General features: G+C 40.7%; 1 long non-coding RNA gene across 1 annotated transcript; it reads right to left on the reverse strand.

Annotated features, from left to right (window-relative positions):
* Positions 1–11454: 11454 nt before the first annotated feature.
* Positions 11455–19403, reverse strand: LOC138756640 (uncharacterized). The gene is made up of 3 exons (XR_011353217.1): positions 19257–19403; positions 12212–12648; positions 11455–11914 (listed from the first exon to the last, which is right to left on the reverse strand). It is a non-coding gene; the product is annotated as an uncharacterized lncRNA (long non-coding RNA).
* Between the last annotated feature and the right edge of the window lie 607 nt (positions 19404–20010).

Here is a 20010-nt window from a genome sequence, read left to right on the forward strand (position 1 = left end):
AATGTCATCAATAAGAGATAACAAATTCAAATTTGCAGCTGAAATGTTAACAGGGTCTAATTTTGAATTGGAATTTTTTATATTTAAACTGCAAACAATCAAAGGGTTAGGGAGCCAATTGAAATTGCAATTTTCATAGTGATTACAAAGGGTTAAGTGATCTGTCACCAGCTTCGTGTATTTAGGTTAAGGGTCAGAGGCTTCATTTCAAAGTATTTATAGATAAGATGTGCTTGAATTGTGTCCCACATTTGTTATGATTAGATAAAATGGTGACTGGCTGCGTAGGTTGTGGCTTGGTTGGATGGTAGCAACCTCCCTCTGAGTGTGAAGGTCATGATGCAAGTACACTCCAGAAACCCAAGGGTGATATTCCACAGCGCCACTAAAGGAGCGCATCTTTTGAGCTACAGGATGAGTTCATTAAGAAGGCTTTGCCTGGTCTCTCAGGTGGGTGTTAATGACCCCATGACATTACTTTCAGGAATAGTAGGATGGTAGAGGGTGAGATCCTTCCAAGAGCCTGAGCCAATATTCATCTTTCAAACAGATTATGTTGCACTGCCATTTATGAAGAAACAGGCTGCCACAATGCCTCTATTACAGGTGTATGCGATTCAAAGAGTATTTACTTGGAGGCTGGCTCAAAAGTTTCAGGAACATTTGGGGTAATATAATTCTTTGATGCTATATGTTCCTCCCCTGCATTGTTTGAGGGATCCCTATATTATAGAAGAACAATTGGAATGGGTGCATGACAATCTCATGTTAAATTTGGGCCATTCATTCCAATCTTTAGTAGTAGAGCTTGTTTGCTTTTGACTTCCAGTAAGTGGAAAGCACCACCTGGTGGTCTAGTGAAGAACTAACAAAATGTCAACCATTGTTCTCCATCCTGTTAGAATCTGATCGATACCTGGTCCTTGAAGCAGTATAATTTTAATGTAGACATCGAGAACGGTAACAGGCCATTTCAGCCCATGAATCCATGCCGCCCAATTTAAACCCAATTAAGCTACACCTCCGGTACGCTTCAAACGGTGGGAGGAAACCGGAGCCTCCGGGGAAAACTCACACAGACACCAGGAAACCATACAAACTTACAGTGTGGGATCCAGTCCTGATCGCTGGTGTTGTAAAGGTGTGGCACTAACAGCTACGCCAGCCGCGTATAAAGAATGTAAATGCTTGCTCTATCGAATTAAGGTGAAAACGGGATTGAATTCAATGCTTACATTTTTAATAGATTAATTTTTATTAACAATCTAGATGGGTTTATAAGAATTCACCATTTAGTTTATTTTCATTGTTTTTCCAGGAAATTTATAATATTTCATAATATCTCTTCTTTGTCATCACTTAATAGTTTCTTCTCTGAACTGAACTCAGAAAGTAACTTCCTGATAACTATCTTTATCTGTGTATGTGTAGACTAAGGGATTACAAATTCCACTTCCTTCACCTTTGTTACACCTGTTCTGAGAATGCAACTTTCCAGATCTGTCCTTCCTCAGTGGAAGATTCCACTCCACTATGTGTGATTATGGTCCTTAACCATCTCTATTCTCAGCCTTTCCTTTCTCCCTTGAAAATACTGTGAGGTTCCCTTGGTTCCTCCACCTTCCATCCTGCAGTCCACATTATACGGTTACCACGGGGGTGCTTATTTCTCATTCCACCCCTAGTTATCACCAGTATTTCCTCATCTTTACGGCATCTTCCCGAACAACTCCTGCCTTTTTTTAAAAATCCTGTAATCTCCCAGGTAAATTGGATGACAGCTTTGCTGAACATCCCCATTAGTGTGACCAAAACTTCAGCTATTATTTTCTTTTAATGACCATTTCTAATCTCTCTACTCTCCTCTTCATGGAGAGTAAAGGCTAAAACAAATTAAGCATTCATGTAATATTTCTTGTAGTTACAACTGTATTTTTCAATAAAGATGAACATAAGCTCCCCAAGAGCAGTCAACATAATCCTAAAACAAAATCACCTCATCTTCATTTTAGACATGTTGCAGCCTTAAAAGGTGAACGGTTTAAGAGAATGATTTTGCAACTCCCCTTTACACCTCCTCTATACCCATATCCAGTCAAGATTCTTTTATTTTCATGTGATAAAACACGTAATATTACACAAAATTGCATTTAGTCTACTATCAGGCAAAGATTCAACATCAACCGAAATTGCCCCCCCCCCCCACCTTACAGTCAGAGATAGAGAGAGAGAGAACCAAAAGAGTCACTGAATGTCTGTGGATTCACCTCTGCAGCCGCACAGACGTCAGTCCAAACCATCGGCCACCCGAGCTCCGGATACAAACCTCCGATCCGATCTGGAAACCTTCTGCACCTGAGGTCCCTCGTGACCTCCTCCCGCCCTTGGCACCTCCTTGCATCCGGGTTCAAAATCCTTTAATGGCACCATCATATCTTTTGTCACATCCTCACTCCATCACAAATCCTTTCTTTTCTAGTTTCTGAGTGTTAAAAACCTGTTTCTTTCTGTTTCCCTTTCTGATCATACTTATTTTTTATTATATTTAATTTTTAAGAAAAGAATATATACACAAAAAGAAGGACTCAATGAATGTATATACAAATATATAAAAATTATATCTTTAAAATGCACATTGAACCTAGAATTAACCCGTTCGTACTTGAAGGGAAAGCAAATGAAACAGTGGACAGAGAGGGAGAAGAGGAAAAAGGGGAAAGTTCTGGCATCAACATTTAATACCATCAAAAAAGAAATAAAAATATTAAATTACTAATAAGGGATAAAAATTAAAAATAATAAATAGACTAATAAATAGACTAAACTCACCAGGCATTTAAATAATGCAAATAAGGATACAAAATCGATGAGCATGTTATATTAATTCAAAAGATTATAAGTAATTTTCTCCAGGGGTATACAACTTTGCATTTTTATGCTCCAACGATTAATATGTAAGAGGGAATCGGATTTCCATGTTACTGCTAGACATGTTCTGGTTATTATCAAAGCAATTTTAATAAATTTGTATTTACTTTTGGGGAAGTTAACATTCGTGATGGCCAAATTAGCCAAAAGGAAAAATTGTGGCTCAAGAGGGAAGTCCGCCCCCATAATTTTTTGTTAATATTTCCCCCAAATTTATCCAAGAAGGTCTTAATTTCATGCATAACCAGGTAGAATGTATAAAAGTACCACACCTAAAACACAGATCTGAGATTTCCGATTTATACTGATGTAACTTTTGAGGTGTGAGACGTAGATGATGTTTAAAAAATTGAAATGTATCATTCTAGATCTTGAATTGATAAGAGCTGTCATTCTATCTAAGCATAAATTTGACCAGCATTATTGATTAATTATTGATTAATTAGAATGCCCATACACGATTCCCATCTCTCCTATGTAACCCAATTTTTGGGCTTTATCTTGGAGCAGGAATTACATAGTAGAAATAAATTTAGTTGCATTCTCCTTTCGAATTAGAACCTCTATGCACATTGGTCGGGTCAATGACGGTCCCAACTTATCCCTTAAAAAAGATCGTAAATGGAAATGGCAGATCATATAATCATATAACCGTTTACAGCACGGAAACAGGCCATGTCGGCCCTTCAAGTCCGTACCGATTCACTTGAACAACTCCACTAGCTCCTCTGCATTTTCATGTACATATCTTTGCCATTTGGACCTGAGCTATACAGACAGTTATTGGGAGGAGAAGCTGCAGCAGGTGGGGAACTGGGGAATGCAAATTGGATCCATTTATGGACATTGATCTCAAACTTTATAAGAATTCAGTTATGGTTGTCCTTTGTATTTTCTATATTTGATTCTGGGCATCTGAGTACAATGCTTGTTATATGTCACTGGCTGATTTTCCCTCACTTTAGCCTGTTATTGCCCCTTCGAATGTCTCAGAATAGACTTCAAGGGGCCCCTTCCTGTCCATGAGTCAGAACATCTATTTCCTGAATATCATGGATTAGTACTCACGTTTCCCATTCGTCATCCCCTGCCCCGACATGACCACATCCACGGTCATTAAAGCACACTGCACCATCTTCACCCGGTTCGGATACCCCAGTTCCATTCACAGTGATCAGGGATCCTCATTCACGAGTGAGGAGTTGCGACAATACTTCCTTTCCGAGGGCATAGCCACGAGTAGAACCACCAGCTACAAGCCCCGTGGGAACAGGCAGGTGGAGAGGGAGAATGGCATGATCTGGAAGGCAGTCCTTTTGGCCCTCAAGTCAAAAGGGATGCCCACCTCCCGGTGGCAAGAGGTCCTTCCAGAAGCGATCATGCCACAAGGAGCACCATTGAAAGTGTCCTGTCCAGCTGTGCGGTATGGATGCGGCAAGGCATCAGACGGGAAGTCTATCCAGAGAATCATTAAAACAGCAGAGAGGATCACTGGTGTCTCCCTTTCCTCTATAGATGGCATTTATTTAGAGTGCTGTCAAAAGAGGGCTCCATCCAGCACACAGCTTGTCAACCCACGAGCATCACAACAGTACAGGAGCATTAAAATTAGGACTTACTAGTTGTGAGACTGATCAACAGTTTCCTGCAACCTCGACAATCATCCCAAATATTTATATATACTTTGATTGTTTATGTGATCTTTATGTCCTTGGTACTGCGCGTTTTCTGAGCGTACACCATAGGCTGGAGAGCCGCTGTTTCTCGGGGTGTCTGTGAGCAGCAGATCCGAATCTATTCTTCTGCTCTCTCCCAATTATGATCATATGTAAGTGAAACATTAATTCTGTTTCTCTTTCCACAAAATCTAGTTTACCCACTGAGTTTCCAAGAATTGTTTATTTAAATGTTTTTTCTTCCTTCAATGTCGATGAGAATTCTTTAATGTGATAGGCTGGTCAGCCAGGCTGATGTCATTGCAACACTTTGGAGATCAAGAACCTCCCTCAATTGATGCCTGGCATCAAGTATTCCAAAGGGAATACTTGCTCAGTCAGTCTGAATTGCAGTGGAAATCTGGAATTGTCCTGAAAAGCCGTTGCAGCTAAGTGAATTTTTAAACAAAATAGATGGTCCCCTGTTAAGCAATCTTCTTCAAGATTACATGGAGCAGACAGATGCAGATCAGCTATGGCTGGATATGCTGAGAATGTGAATGCCTTTACCCTGTTTCTATATCAGATGCAAGGATCGACAATGAGATAGACAACAGACTCGCCAAGGCAAATAGCGCCTTTGGAAGACTACACAAAAGAGTCTGGAAAAACAACCAACTGAAAAACCTCACAAAGATAAGCGTATACAGAGCCGTTGTCATACCCACACTCCTGTTCGGCTCCGAATCATGGGTCCTCTACCGGCACCACCTACGGCTCCTAGAACGCTTCCACCAGCGTTGTCTCCGCTCCATCCTCAACATCCATTGGAGCGCTTACATCCCTAACGTCGAAGTACTCGAGATGGCAGAGGTCGACAGCATCGAGTCCACGCTGCTGAAGATCCAGCTGCGCTGGATGGGTCATGTCTCCAGAATGGAGGACCATCGCCTTCCCAAGATCGTATTATATGGCGAGCTCTCCACTGGCCACCGTGACAGAGGTGCACCAAAGAAAAGGTACAAGGACTGCCTAAAGAAATCTCTTGGTGCCTGCCACATTGACCACCGCCAGTGGGCTGATAACGCCTCAAACCGTGCATCTTGGCGCCTCACAGTTTGGCGGGCAGCAGCCTCCTTTGAAGAAGACCGCAGAGCCCACCTCACTGACAAAAGGCAAAGGAGGAAAAACCCAACACCCAACCCCAACCAACCAATTTTCCCTTGCAACCGCTGCAATCGTGTCTGCCTGTCCCGCATCGGACTGGTCAGCCACAAACGAGCCTGCAGCTGACGTGGACTTTTTTACCCCCTCCATAAATCTTCGTCCGCGAAGCCAAGCCAAAGATATTCTGTAATATAGAGGTACCCAGAATTCAAGCAACCAGAGGCCTCAAGCAACTGGCAAAAAAAAAAGGAAAATACATTTAAAAATTTTATTTAAATAAGAATCAAATAATAGGTGTTTTAAATTGTCCTTCAGAGAAATTTTACTTCTAACATAAAATTTTGGTGCAGATGGGAGCAAATATTCAGCCAATGGAGTGCCTTGGTTGTGTTTTGCTCGTGGCAGCTGTTTGTATAAAGTTGAGTGAAACAGCAATGGTGTCGCCCAAGTTGAAGAGCTGGTTGATGCTGTTGGGATGATACTTAAAGCGTCTCCTTATCCCTGCTTAGTGAGAGTCACCCCGGACAGAGGCTTTATCTGTAAACTTGGGGGAGAGAGGGTTAATGATCTATCAACTTATCATTCGTTTTTGGGGTGGCTCCCTGAATGGGGAGGAACAGCGACAGTTGAATGTTTGTAAAGAATTTGACTGAAAATAAAGTGAAAAGCTTTGAGGTTTATATATTCATGCAAATGAAGTTTGTTCAGTGTAAGTACAGTCTAGTATTTTTGTCTTTTAAAATGTTATTCTTAACTGCTGGTGTATTATTAAGCATTTATTGTGTGTGGTGAAGAGGTACAAGGACTGCCTAAAGAAATCTCTTGGTGCCTGCCACATTGACCACCGCCAGTGGGCTGATATCGCCTCAAACTGTGCATCTTGACGCCTCACAGTTCGGCAAAGAATACCGCAGAGCCCACCTCATTGACAAAAGACAAAGGAGGAAAAACCCAACTCCCAACCCCAACCCACCAATTTACCGCTGCAACCGTGTCTGCCTGTCCCACATCGGACTTGTCAGCCACAAACGAGCCTGCAGCTGACGTGGACATTACCCCTCCATAAATCTTCGACAACGAAGCCAAGCCAAAGAAAGAAGATTGTGTGTGGAGGAAATGTGGCCTCTCTGCCTGCCTGGAATGTGTGTATTGCAGATGATCACGTGGCCACCCTATCTAGAACTTGTTCAGAAGTCATATCACGTGTCAATCAAGGTTGAACTCCTTGCCATTGGCTAATTTAAATTGCCAAGGGTCATCACTGGCTAGCAGCACAGATTAGCACTGTACTTAGCACCAGTGCAGAGCATGTTTGCTCTCTCTGCCTAATGGTCCAAGCCCCAGACACCTCTCCATGCCAGGTCACTACTGTGGATGTTGCTGGAAGGGTTGCGAGTAAGGTTTGCATTACACTGAAGTTGAGCTGTAGTATTGCAATACTTGCAGTAGAGCCTCACCCACTTTGTTCAGGGAACCGGGACCGTGTGTGAGAATCTCTGTTTATAGTGCGTGATCGGGGTCGAACTGATGCCCGAGGTGAATGTCTGTATCGTCACTTACATGAATTGGTAATTGTGTACCATTTAACATTCTCGCGTTTGTTTCTCGTGTGTTAATGAAAGTTACATGTGATTGTAACTCTTGTGTCTTGTCTCTCTGTGAATCCACCGAACCTGATATTCTTCCCAACTCAATAGCATTGTAAAAGTAAGTCTCAAGCAACCAGAAAATACCCTTATCCGACATCTACCAATCCCCATAGGTGCTGGATACCAGATGTTTTACTATATTTTGATTTAATTTTGAAGATGGTTGTAAAAACAATTGTTAATTGCTGCAGGTCCCACCTCCTTTTGCACATGGATCCTGGGTCCCTATGTAAAAGGTTACACTGAACTGGCTTTTCTTGGTAATGAAGCATGATCCATTACACAAAGACTGAAGATGTTGAGACTGAATGCTTTTGTTAATAAGAGATGGCATGTTGGTCGCTCACTGACCCAAACTCCAACTGGGGCCAAGTTTGTGGCATGACAGCCTCTATGGGGAAGAAAGGGGGAGGAGACATGACCAGACCTGTGAGAGCAGGGTCAACCAGGAAAGGTCATGACATTTACATATGGTAAATATGTACAATAGTGGTTTCACCACAGGCAATCCTAAGGTTTGGGCGGTCTCTTACTGTTTTATTCTTGCTTTTAAGTCTCATAATGGCTTCTTTGTCTTTCATTGGGGCACACCTCTGGTCCTCGTGTTGAAAAATGGCAATTACTGATTCCAAAGGTGATCAAAAGCTTAGAAACAGGTCCTAGCTCTCTTCAACCTGCACTAATGAAGCAAGTAAATGTACCCTAGTACTTACAAGTACCTGTGAAGCCAAATGTCCCAAACATTATGGTGCCTGAAATAGGGGAATTATGTATAAAAAGTGTTGTAATTTCTAATGGGTCATGCCAAGATGTATAGAATTAACCGTGAATAAAATCTTTCATCATGTGAATTATTTGATAATAAATTTAAAACTGTGGAACATAGGGGAAAATAAAGGAAAAATATGCACCTTTGTCCCAAGTATTAAGGAGGGCACTGTACATAAATGATTTGGATTTAAAAAAATAGGTGGAAATGAAGGCAAGTTTTCAGATTATTCAAAGCTTGGTGGAGTTGTGGCCAGTGCAGAGGGTTATCAAAGAATACAGCACAATATAGCCCAGATGTGGGTCGAAAAATGGCAGATGAAGTTTGGTGTGAGAGGTCAAATATAAAGGGAATATATATACAATTAATGGAAGGACTCTGAAAAGTATTGATATGAAGAGGCTCCAAGTCCACAACTCATTAAAATTGTCCATGGGTGATAAAGGAGAAGTAGGATATGCTTGGCTTTATTGGGTGGAACATTGGGTATAGAAGTAAGGAAGTCCTGTTACAGCTAGATAAAACTTTGGTGAGGCCGCACTTGGGATAGTTAGAATTCTGGTCATCCTAATGCAGGAAGGATGGGGAGGCTTTTGAATGGACACTGAAAAGGTTTCCCAGGATTGTTGCCTGGTATAGGAAGTATGAGATGTGGGGAAAGATTGGACAAACTTTGGGTTGTTTTCTCCTGCGCATAGTGGGCTGAGGGGAACCTGACAGAGGTGCAGAAAATCATTGATAAGGTGGACAGTCAGAATCTTTTCCCAGGGGCAGAAATGTCACACCATAGAGGATGTACATTTAAAGTGAGGAGGATGGAAGCTTAAGGGTAGTGTGCAAGACAAATATTTTGCAAAGAGAAGGGGGTAATTGCCTGGAATGGGATGTCACGATTGGTGATGGAAACAAACTATAGAAGTGTTTAAGAGGCTTCTCAACTGACACATGAACATGATGGGATGGAGGGATAGCCATCAGGTGCAAGTAGCAAAATTTTAGTCTGATTTGGACATTAGTTTCAGCGCGGACTCTTGGGCTGAAGGTCTGTGGATTGTCAGACTCTTCAATTGATCCTTGCGAACCATTCAGAAATATTACTTTCTCTCAGTGACTTCTACGTTGCTGCTATCAAAAGTAATTTTACCAAATGGAAATTCATAATTCCTTCTCAGAATGCATCTTTAAAAAATAAAACTACTTGTAGTAAAGAAACTGCAAATGAATTAACGCACCATCAGAATTATTTAAGAATGGATGGGCCCCAAGCATGCCAAATACATTCTTCAGATCAGCTGAGTTCGAGCTAGATTATGCCATTAATTGAACGTATTGACACTCAAGCAGAAAGAATTTATTGCGTGTAATATATGATACTTTGCATAAGGTTGGTTTGTTAATCAATTGGTGTTTATTTTGAAATATATTGTAGAACAGGGGAACTGTGAGTACAATTATGCAAGAAAACGAAACATTTTTGACAAGCTTTGTTTCATTTTTGTCATCCTATTTTCCATTACAACTGTAAAAGCCAAGCGGCAAGCTTCTCTTGATAGTTGTGGTGTTGTCAGCATCCTGGAGCTGTCATTTTTCACAATGAAGACTCTGCCCCTGGAGATTATTGCAGTGCCTCCACTGGAACTGGCAGTCTTCACAATTCAGACAATGCCCCTGGTAATTATGGTCATATGTTACAAAGTAGATTCTGTTGGAATTGAGGTTGGACATATGTTAACATTTTCTGTGCATACTGCTGGAATATGTTTGTGTGTTGCTGTTCCCTTTAATGAAGAATGACATTTAAAGTTCTCACCTTTCCCTTGTGTACAATACATCCAAGTCACATTCATCATAACTTGTTACGACCGGTGGCAGCCTGCTGCTTAAACAAAGGTTTGATTTTTAAAATCTTCATTCTTTATTTTGCAAATTCTTTCCTTTCTTCTCCCCTCCCCAGGTAACTGTAATTTTCTACCATCCTCAGAATTAACTGTGTCCTCCAGTTCTGCCCATAATCATCAACTCTTCAGCTGCCAAGCTCTGGAATTCCCTTCAACTCGTCCTTTCCCTACCCATAATATGTGAAGATATTTTTTTAAAATTCCCCATTTGACCGACTTTTTGATAATTTAGGCAGTGTCAAATTTTGAACAATTTCTTCTTTGGCTTGGCTTCGCGGACGAAGATCTATGGAGGGGGTAAATGTCCACGTCAGCTGCAGGCTCGTTTGTGGCTGACAAGTCCGATGCGGGACAGGCAGACACGGTTGCAAGGGAAAATTGGTTGGTTGGGGTACTCCGGTAAAATGCTAAGTGAAAATTTACTGCCTAAAAATTGCTCTATCGATACTGTCTGCTTATGGGGTTGTCCAAACAATAATGTTTTTACCATTCAGCATATCACTGACTTCTGTTTGTGGATAAACTTGCTTTTTAGCTGTGTGAAGAGTAAACAAATTTGTTTTGAACTAAATAAACTAAGTGAAATATTTTGTGATTTGTTGGGTGATAGCATATATGAGGTAGAGAGGCTACATGGATCTAATCAGAAGTCATTTACATTAAGATGTAGTGTATTTGGAAGTGTATTTACATGCATAGAAAGGTTAAAAAATACTCTATATGCTATATACTAAACATTTGACTAATTGACGCTAAATAAGGACTGTATATACTTGTTTTGACTTAAATATAAATTCGAGTTAAAGACAGACTGAGGTAACAGAAGCCCGGGACTGCCTGTAGTTCAGAATGACAACCCATGCTTTCTTGCGCAAAGTTGCCATTGTGTCCTCCAATCTGAGAGCTCCAAGATCTCAGCAAGTCGTGCAGTGCCCATAGCAAGCAAAGAGTAACCAACGTTTCGACCCTGAGTCGTCTGTCAAGGACTGTGTGACCAGCTGAGTTTCTCCAGCACGTTTGTGTATGGCACACGACCCGGCATCCGCCGACTGACCTATCTAGCTCCGAGATGTCTGTTTTTCAGAGGGAGAAGGGGAGGAACAGCACAAGTCAGTCAAGCACAACAAGTTACAACTGGGACCATTGGCCCTCATGCACTAGAACTCCCATATCGGTTTGTTGGGGCTATTTTAGACATGTGCCCTCTTTCCAAGAAACAGTGCTGGAGTTGTTTTGCCATATACAGATGGCCATTAGAGTGACTGAAAGAAGCATTTTGCATTAGGGCATTTCAAGCTGCTGCCAGAAGACTGGAAATAATAGACATTCAACAATGCATAAACATGTGATTGCAGTTATTATTTCTTTATGTTTTACAAGTATCTTCCCACTTGTATAGTGGAAAATGGCATGCAAAAGTCTGCAATTTTACACCGTTCCTCAATCCCCAGACATGCAAAGAATAAAGATGTGAAACCAAAGTATCCTTCCAAATACAAAAAACAAGTGCTCTCGCAGTCAGAGATGAAGCCACACGCAGACAGAAGTTTTTCTCGTCATAAATGGCCTTAAATCCCCTAGTAGATTTGTTACAGTACAAATATAGTGTTGGTGTATTAGAATTTTTGCCATGTGAAACTTGGAGGTGGAATAAACTGCAAAGAAGCATCTGTTCGTTTTTAGCTGACTTTAATCTGAGGAGGGTATCGTGTAGCATCCTCGCTTGCGACGCTGACTCAACCATGCTCAATCCGGAAGTTGACATCATTCTACTTCCGGCTGGCTTGTCAGTTCAGAAGTACGAGCTGTTCGTAAATCAGACATTTTTAACCAGGGTAGTCTGTTGATCTGAAAGTGAACAATAAACACATCCGATTATATAACTGAATATTACAAATTGATGCAAATAGGTGAAATGTAACTTGCAATTTATTTCCATAATTTGAATTTTAACCATATCATTTGGAAGAAGTGTGTTAGTCTGTTTTAAGCAGAATTTGGATAACATCAGGAATGGAACTTTGAATTAGCTGACATTTAACAGATTGTAAAAGTTATAACTTCTGAAGTACTTGCATAAATGTTATCCTGAGCTCCCTTCTCATTGCTTGCTTTTAAAATACTTTCCATTGACTTCTGACTTACCAGTAGCATCTACAATGGTCAGGGTCAGCAAGTAGATCCTCAATACCAAAAGTGACACATTATCCCATCTTGTTCTTCTCTGCGTTCTGTTGTTTTAGCCCACTCCTTGACTTCCATGATGAATACTCTTTGGAGTGTGGTCAGCAAGTAGATCCTCAATACCAAAAGTGACACATTATCCCATCTTGTTCTTCTCTGCGTTCTGTTGTTTTAGCCCACTCCTTGACTTCCATGATGAATGCTCTTTGGAGTGTGGTCAGCAATGATCAAACAGTAGGGTGGGAAAGATCGGAGGAAAAAGATCTGTCCCTCCTCACTCTGTGCGACCCTTAGGTGGGATGGGGCTCCAGACATCTCGGCCTCCTCATGATCAGCCCGCGTGTGCTAGATCAATGCCTGGAGCCGAGCACATTGTTCCAACTTTCAGCTGTTCAACCCTGATGAACAAAATAAAATGCCTTGCATGAGACTGTGGAATTTACCAGTCACCATCTTCTGGGTCATAGCTTTAACAGTACAGTGGATGTTAACCGTGCCTGCCTGTCCCGCATCGGACTTGTCAGTCACCAACGAGCCTGCAGCAGACATGGACATACCCCTCCATAGATCTTCGTCCGCGAAGCCAAGCCAAAGAGAAGAGGGATGTTAACTATCACTTGTTCCAGCTGATCAGAACCAGCCTGGACTAGGACCATATTTGGAGTGGTCATTTGCAGTTTAAATTGATCTGTAACTTAACTTTGAACATAGATCTTCTAACAGGCCCTCTAACCTCCATTGTGAGGCCAAATCAAACTGCACATCTACCTTTGCATGATCTATATCCCTCCATTCCCTGACGGTCTATGTGCCTGTCTAATAACTTCTTAAATGTCATTGCAGTTTCTGCTTCCACCACCTTGTCTGGCCATGCATTCCAGGCCTCTACCACTCTCTGTGTAAAATAACTTGCCTTGTAAATCTAGTTTACATTTCCCCACCTCACCTTAAACAAAAAAATATAAGCCCTCCAGCATTTCCAGACTGGGGGAGAAAACACTCTCTCTAGCCTATCTAAGCTTCTCTCCATTTTATAAAATTCCATCAGGTTGCCCTTCCGCCTTCGACACACCAGAGAAAACATTCCAAGTTTGTCCAACCTCTCCTTATAACTAATACCAATAATTCAGGCAACTCCTGGTGAAGCTCTTCACATCCTCCCTGTAATGCAATGACCAGAACTTCATAGAATATCACCTATGAGACATAACCAAAGTCTTATGCAATATGGCTTTCTGATTTTTATACTCAACCATCCCACCGATAAAGGCAAGTAAGCTGTATGCCTTCTTTCCCACCTTATTTACTTGTGTTGCCACTTTCTGCGATCCCTCCAAAGGGTCCTGCCGTTCACTATAAATTTTCCACTCACTTTTCACTTTACATGTGTCTGGATTAAACTACCCCTGCCATACATCCAATGGTCTGAATCCTTTAATAACCTTCCACACAATCCACAATTTTGACAATTTCTGTGTCATCTGAGAACTTATTAATTGGTCTACCTAAATAAGAAGGTGGTGGCACTGCCAGAGCTGCTGTCACGGCAGTGCTGAGAGACCCAGTGCTCCTATGGGGTCCAACCACCCAGTCTGACTGCCATCACCTTTCTATGGGCTTTCAATGGCCTGCGAATGGAGCTGACAGTGGTCTTATTTAAAAATCTCGCCACTGCGGGGTCTGCATCCAAGATGGTGGTGCTTATGATCGGCTGCAGCCACGAAGGGTTGCAGACTCTGGAGAAGCAGAGGACTGGCGGAGGGCACCGGAACACGGGAGACCACTCCATACTTGAGAAGGAGAATCCGAGGAGATGACCCACTGGACAGTGACCATTGTGGCGGACCAGTGAGGGGTTCTGCGGTTGGAAAAAACACACAGACTGGTGATTCCAGAGAAGGGACCCAGACAGGCTATGAGCTGCTGGACACTAGCCAAAGGGGTACCAGGTATCGGAGCTGGATGTGAGGGGGTGCCGAGGGCACTGAAGAGCTCCAGATCATGTTGGAGGTTTAGATCTGGAGCTCAGGCTGCTGATGGTTTGGGTGGGATTCTGTGCGACTGCAGAAGTGCTAGAGGCAAATCCACAGACACTCAGTGACTCTGAGTGGGGACACTTTTGCTTCTTTTTCACTGACTGTAAGAGGTGATTCGCAATTTCTGTCAATGGCAAATTTGTCTGCCTTACTACAGAGGAAAACAATGTCCATGTAGGCTTGCACTCTTTATTCTATCTATAATGTATCACCCAACATTTATTATTGTAGTCTAAATACTGGAACTCCCTACCAAACCGTATCTTCACCAGCAGGATCACAGGATTTTAAAAAAAAAGCAGATTATAACCACTTTCCCAGAGCCACTTGTTAGTCACATCTGATTCTGAAAATGAATAAATTTTAAAAAAACTAAAATATTATGAGATTATTATAGATTAGTTATATAATCTTCATTATGCAAAGTCTAAAGTAATCCAAATTCATCCACTGAAATAAATGAATATTAAATCAAAACAGCTCTGGAATAATTCAAATGAATTTTTCATTAGTGTAAATGTATAAGAAATGAAATATCCCTGCACAAACATCCCTCTCATTCCTCCCACAAGCCTAGTGACTACATGTAATCTTTTGCTTGCCAAAGTTTTGCGGGAAATCTGTGTTTTAGCTTATAAAGGAATATGATGGTATTTGAATTGCCCAATTATATGAAATGTGAGAAATGTTGATTACATAAAGAGCAACCTGTAGATTCTCTTTGGAATATTTCTATTTGGATTTAACCATTAAGGTTTAGTAGGAACACATTTTGTAAGATTTGTTGTCAGTTTGAGCGCAATGGTTATCTGGCTGGTTTAACACTAAATTGTGTAATTAGATCATTCAGTCACTAGGGGCCAGCAAATCTGTAGCTATGAGAGCTAATTGACCACTTGTGATTTGCCTGATATGTTGTGCTTACATTTCGAATATCAGTCTCTCTCTCTTTCTCTCTCTCTCTCACTCACTCACACAAACTTTCTCAGTTTATGGAAGTAAAAAGCTAAAGTCTGTAGGCACTATGAAGTAAAAATGGATAAACTCAGCAGGTCAAACAGGGTCCTTGATGTAACAACGATAAAAGTATAGACAAAACGTAGGCAGGTGTCTGAACAAAATGGTGAGGGGGGAGGGGCACAGTCCCAAAGGCAGGAGGTAATGGGTGGATAAGGGAGGGAGGGATACTAAAAAAAATGGCAAAATCTCATCGAGGGCTAACTATGGCCTTTGGGACGTGCTCCTTCCCCTGCCCTTCCCTCCAAACCATTCTGCAGACCCCTGCTGACATTTTTTCATACCTTGATGAAGGGCTCAAACCCAAAATGTTGATAACGTGTCTTTATCTTTGCTACATAAAGTGCATTGTTTGATCTGCTGAGTTTATCCATGCATTGTATTTTTACAAACAGGATTTATGCTCTTTTCAATAATCTGAGATAATTATTTGGGCATTTTTGCCTCCAGTTTAAGGGAGTTATGAGAAAATGCTATTTTGATTCAGCATATCCCCCCCCCCCCCCCCCTTAGATCACCTCTAGTACAGATGCTTAGAAAATGGAATTCACCACCTCTGGTTGGGTAAACATGTGCTGTGCATCCAACTAATGTCCAGTCAGATGCCTGCCAAAAATTAGTGAAATTGGGCAAAAATATTTTATTTTTGAGAGCACCGGAAGGGTTTGCACACAGGAAGAAAACAGAGGCTGTGATTGTAGAAAAAAAATCCTTGAAGAAGGGCTCAGGCCCAAAATTTCAGTTATGTATCTTTACCTTGTTATACCTCCAACCAACATCAACAGCAGATGCAATTCAAAAGGGTTAAATTTATTAATGACTTAACTATATAATGTCTTAACCCAATTAACTCCACTAAAGTAACTATAACAAATACACAGATATCATATCTTTATAAACAGTATGTCTGTTTAAAACAAAAACCCAGACCATTACAGTCTGTGCCCAATATTCAAAGAAGAAAAAAACTCCAAGTCAGTCAGTCAAGTAAGTCAGTCTGAAAACATAGTCCACAGATTTCAATCCCAAAGCTCAACGTTCAAATTCAGTTTCCCCCAACTGAATAACAGAAGGACGCCATATTGAACGTTGGACAGAGAAATGACTGATGTTGAGTTGTCGTAAGTTTACAAATCCTTTTTCAAGGCTTCCTTAGATGACTTCCCTCGGTTCTCAAATTGTGGTTTTTAACCCTTCATGAGACATATGCCCCTTCACACAGCTCTCCAGTGAGTCTCCACCACTCCGACTACTGCAGTTCTGCTCTGAACGTTCCATTCTCTCTCGGCCTGCATAGCTCGACCCAACTGCACCACAAGTCACACAGAGATACCAGCAGACTTCCATCCTTTATGATGACAGTCCACAGTTCAAAAGGTCAGCCCATGGTCCACAAGAACCTCCTATGAACGATGCGAGTCCTGCTGAGTTCCTCCAGCTCTTGGATGTTTTGAAAATAGGACTTGTGCAGTTCTGACCAGAAGATGCTTGAGAAGGTCCTTGCCACTTTCATGAATGGCCTTAAAGGACTTTTCCCATTGGCAACCACAGAACAGCTACACAATAGGCAGTCCTGGGGTAACAGAAAACCCTCGGAAAGAAAAAGTTTCCAAGTGGGCTACTCAAATAAACCCAATGCCATGAGTGGTCGCATGTCCCTGGAAGGAGTGGACTAATTATGTGTCTGGTGTTCACCATACACTGCTTTAACGTGATTCACAGGAGGATGTGAATGTTGCAGGGAGTATGACTGCTGTATTTCCTACTGTCCTGATGGTTGAAAACTGAGGCTGGTAGCTCATGTGTTCAGACATCAGTGTGCAACAGCAAAAAAATTAATTGACATCACATTGCTAATAGCAGGACATTTTGCCCTTGGGAATTTTGCAGGTGTTCATTGTAACCAAAAGCTACAATTTATGCTGGCAATGTTCGAAATGTGTGGTACATAACTTCTTGGCTCATTGCATGATACCTGAAAATATCCAACACTCTCAGAAGAATTTTGTGCAAGAGTACTTCCCTGAGTGTAATTTCACTGAGAAAACAATTTCTGATAGATCCTAAGGTGAGCAAAATCACTTGTATGTATGAGTGATGTTTGCAAAATAGATGGCTAATGAATCCAATTTACAACTTGGGGTATCTCATCAGAGGATTTTGAAGGAATGGTTGAGAGTGGCACGGTTAGCTTAGTGATTAGGGCAATGCGGTCACAGCACCAGCGATCGGGACAGGGGAACAAAAGGTTTGTACGTTCTCCCTGTGTCTGCGTGGGTTTCCTCCCACTGTTCGAAACGTTGCAGGTTAATGGAGATTAAATGGATGGCACGGGCTTGTGGGCTGAAAGGGGTTGGCCTAAATTTAAAAAATTAACTTCCTAATCCAAGATCTTCACAATCTCCTGAATTCCAAGGAACCTAACAGAAATTTACTGAAAAACCAATGTAGATTTCTGCTAAATAATTGCATTCCAAAAGGTTCAATCTCTTAAATAAAATTGCCAGTTAAGTCATGTTGAAAGTTATTTGTGAATATGTCCATCTGTAACTACTCAAGTTTTTCTTTCAATTCGTTCAATGGCAGCGCTCACGCCATTTGTTAGTAGTTTGTTCCACACGTACTTTAGTTTGAAATTTTAAAAAAACCAGTTTTACTCAGCACTTCTAGACTCTTGTCTTTTGGAAAGAGTTTCACCTGCAATTTCCCCTCAATGAAACTCCACCCAGAATTGGAAATACATTGCAGATCCTTCATCATCGTTGGGTCTAAATTTGACACTTGGACTTTAGCAATTCAAGAGCAATCAGGAATAGGCAATAAACATGGGACTCTCCAGCAGTGGCCACACCCCACAAAAGAATGCCTCCTCCCTGCGAAATATTCAAACCACAACCTGGCCAGAAGTAACCTACACCTTACTACCTGTTTCAGGCTTCAGAGTATTGTAAACTGTGTAGATTCATAGGCTGGCGTTTTCATTTTGTAATGGAGAATTAGAGAATTTCTTAAATGATATAGATAGAAATCCTAAAATCCAGACTGCTCGGGGATTGGGTCAGTCCAGACTTTTAGTTTTTCCAGATTGTCGGACAGTACTTTCAAAATTCAAATTTAAGAGAAGATGAACAGGTAAATTTTGATAGATTATTCATTGGGAAATAAAGCAGGCTTCACTTATCAAAACCAGCAGTTTTAAAGAAAAATAAAGTCAACATGACAAAAATATAAACAATGTTTTTCACTATAAAAAAAGTGTGTCATGCTTGCAATTATGTTTAAAAATGAACATTGTAAAAGGAAAATACAGTGTACAAATGAATTTCTTTGTGTTATGTGTATTAAGTCTGGTTGTTTGTTGGCCACTGCATCTGTGGCGTTTACACATGCAGACATCTGTTAAATTTAGAGTTTTCAAATCTGGATTCTAGGGTGGTCCAGATTCCTGGCACCCAGATCTTTGGACTTCTACTGTACCTCCCATCTAAAAGGCATTGGTTGAGAAGTTGGTCCATGCCTTATTTTGGTGTTAAAACCATGTTGCAGATCACCCTGTCGCTGTAAGGGAGAAATTCAATTGCAAGTTTCACAAATGGAATTGTTGGGTCTAACACCACGCTGAAACTAACTTCGGTGACTTCTTGCATCATTCCTTGCAAGTTCTTGCCCTTGTTATCACTAAGATGAGCAACTTTTAGGGTGCATCTTTTACAGCCAGATCTTAAAGGTACGTGTCAAAATACAAGTCAGGCCCAGATTGTGAAGTAATTTTGATCATTAAATGAATTTACCATTTATCCCATCAATAATGTATTTGGTTTTACAATCCCATTGCTTCAAGTTTAATAAAATACAAATATATTTTATTTTAAAATACTAAAATAAATATAAAAAATACGGACATTATAAGCATTATAAAATAAGCATTAAATTGTACTTAATATGGTACTTACCATGGTACACTTGCAGCCCCTACTAAATCAAATAAGCCCTGTCTGACCTACATCTCTTATCCTTTTAATCTGAAAATCCTAAGTTTTTCTCTCCAGTGAAAAGAATCCACATTCTTCTTTGTTATATTTTCTGAAAACCGACCTGTATGTTTTGAGCGTCTACAATATTCTCAGTCCTGGTTTAATATTCACCAGGCGTGCGTGCTTGGAGTGGCCCTTCATGAAAATTAATTAGAAGCAAGGAATCTAGTTTATTGTTCACTACCCTTAGCACATCATAGATACCCTGTTTACCCAATGAAAGCCGAAGAGAATTTGCTAAGTAATGTCAAAATAATTGTATCTGCCAAAGATTCATTTTCAATGGATTCCAGAAGTACAGGAAACATCCATTTCCTTAAACATTCCATACAAAGAATTTAGATGAAAAATTTAAGGGTGTTTGCATAAAATCTGCTGAATAAGGCTTCCTGGATTTTTTAAAAAGGGGCTTTAAAATGGAAGGGGTGAGGATGAAGTGGGAGTAAACAAACACAAATGTAGAATAAAATTAAACTAAATATAATTTAACGTTTATTTCCAAAATATTTTGATGTTCCATATTTTTATATGTATCCTTATAGTTTATAACAAAATATATTTTATTAAGCGAGAAGTAATTGGATTGTAAAATCAAGTGCAACATTATTAATGGGATAAATCTGGTTTCAAAATTTTAATTGCTTTTTGTTATTGTTGACCTTAAGCTCATTGG

Source organism: Narcine bancroftii, chromosome 3, assembly GCF_036971445.1.
Source record: "Narcine bancroftii isolate sNarBan1 chromosome 3, sNarBan1.hap1, whole genome shotgun sequence".
Classification (NCBI taxonomy): Eukaryota; Metazoa; Chordata; class Chondrichthyes; order Torpediniformes; family Narcinidae; genus Narcine; species Narcine bancroftii.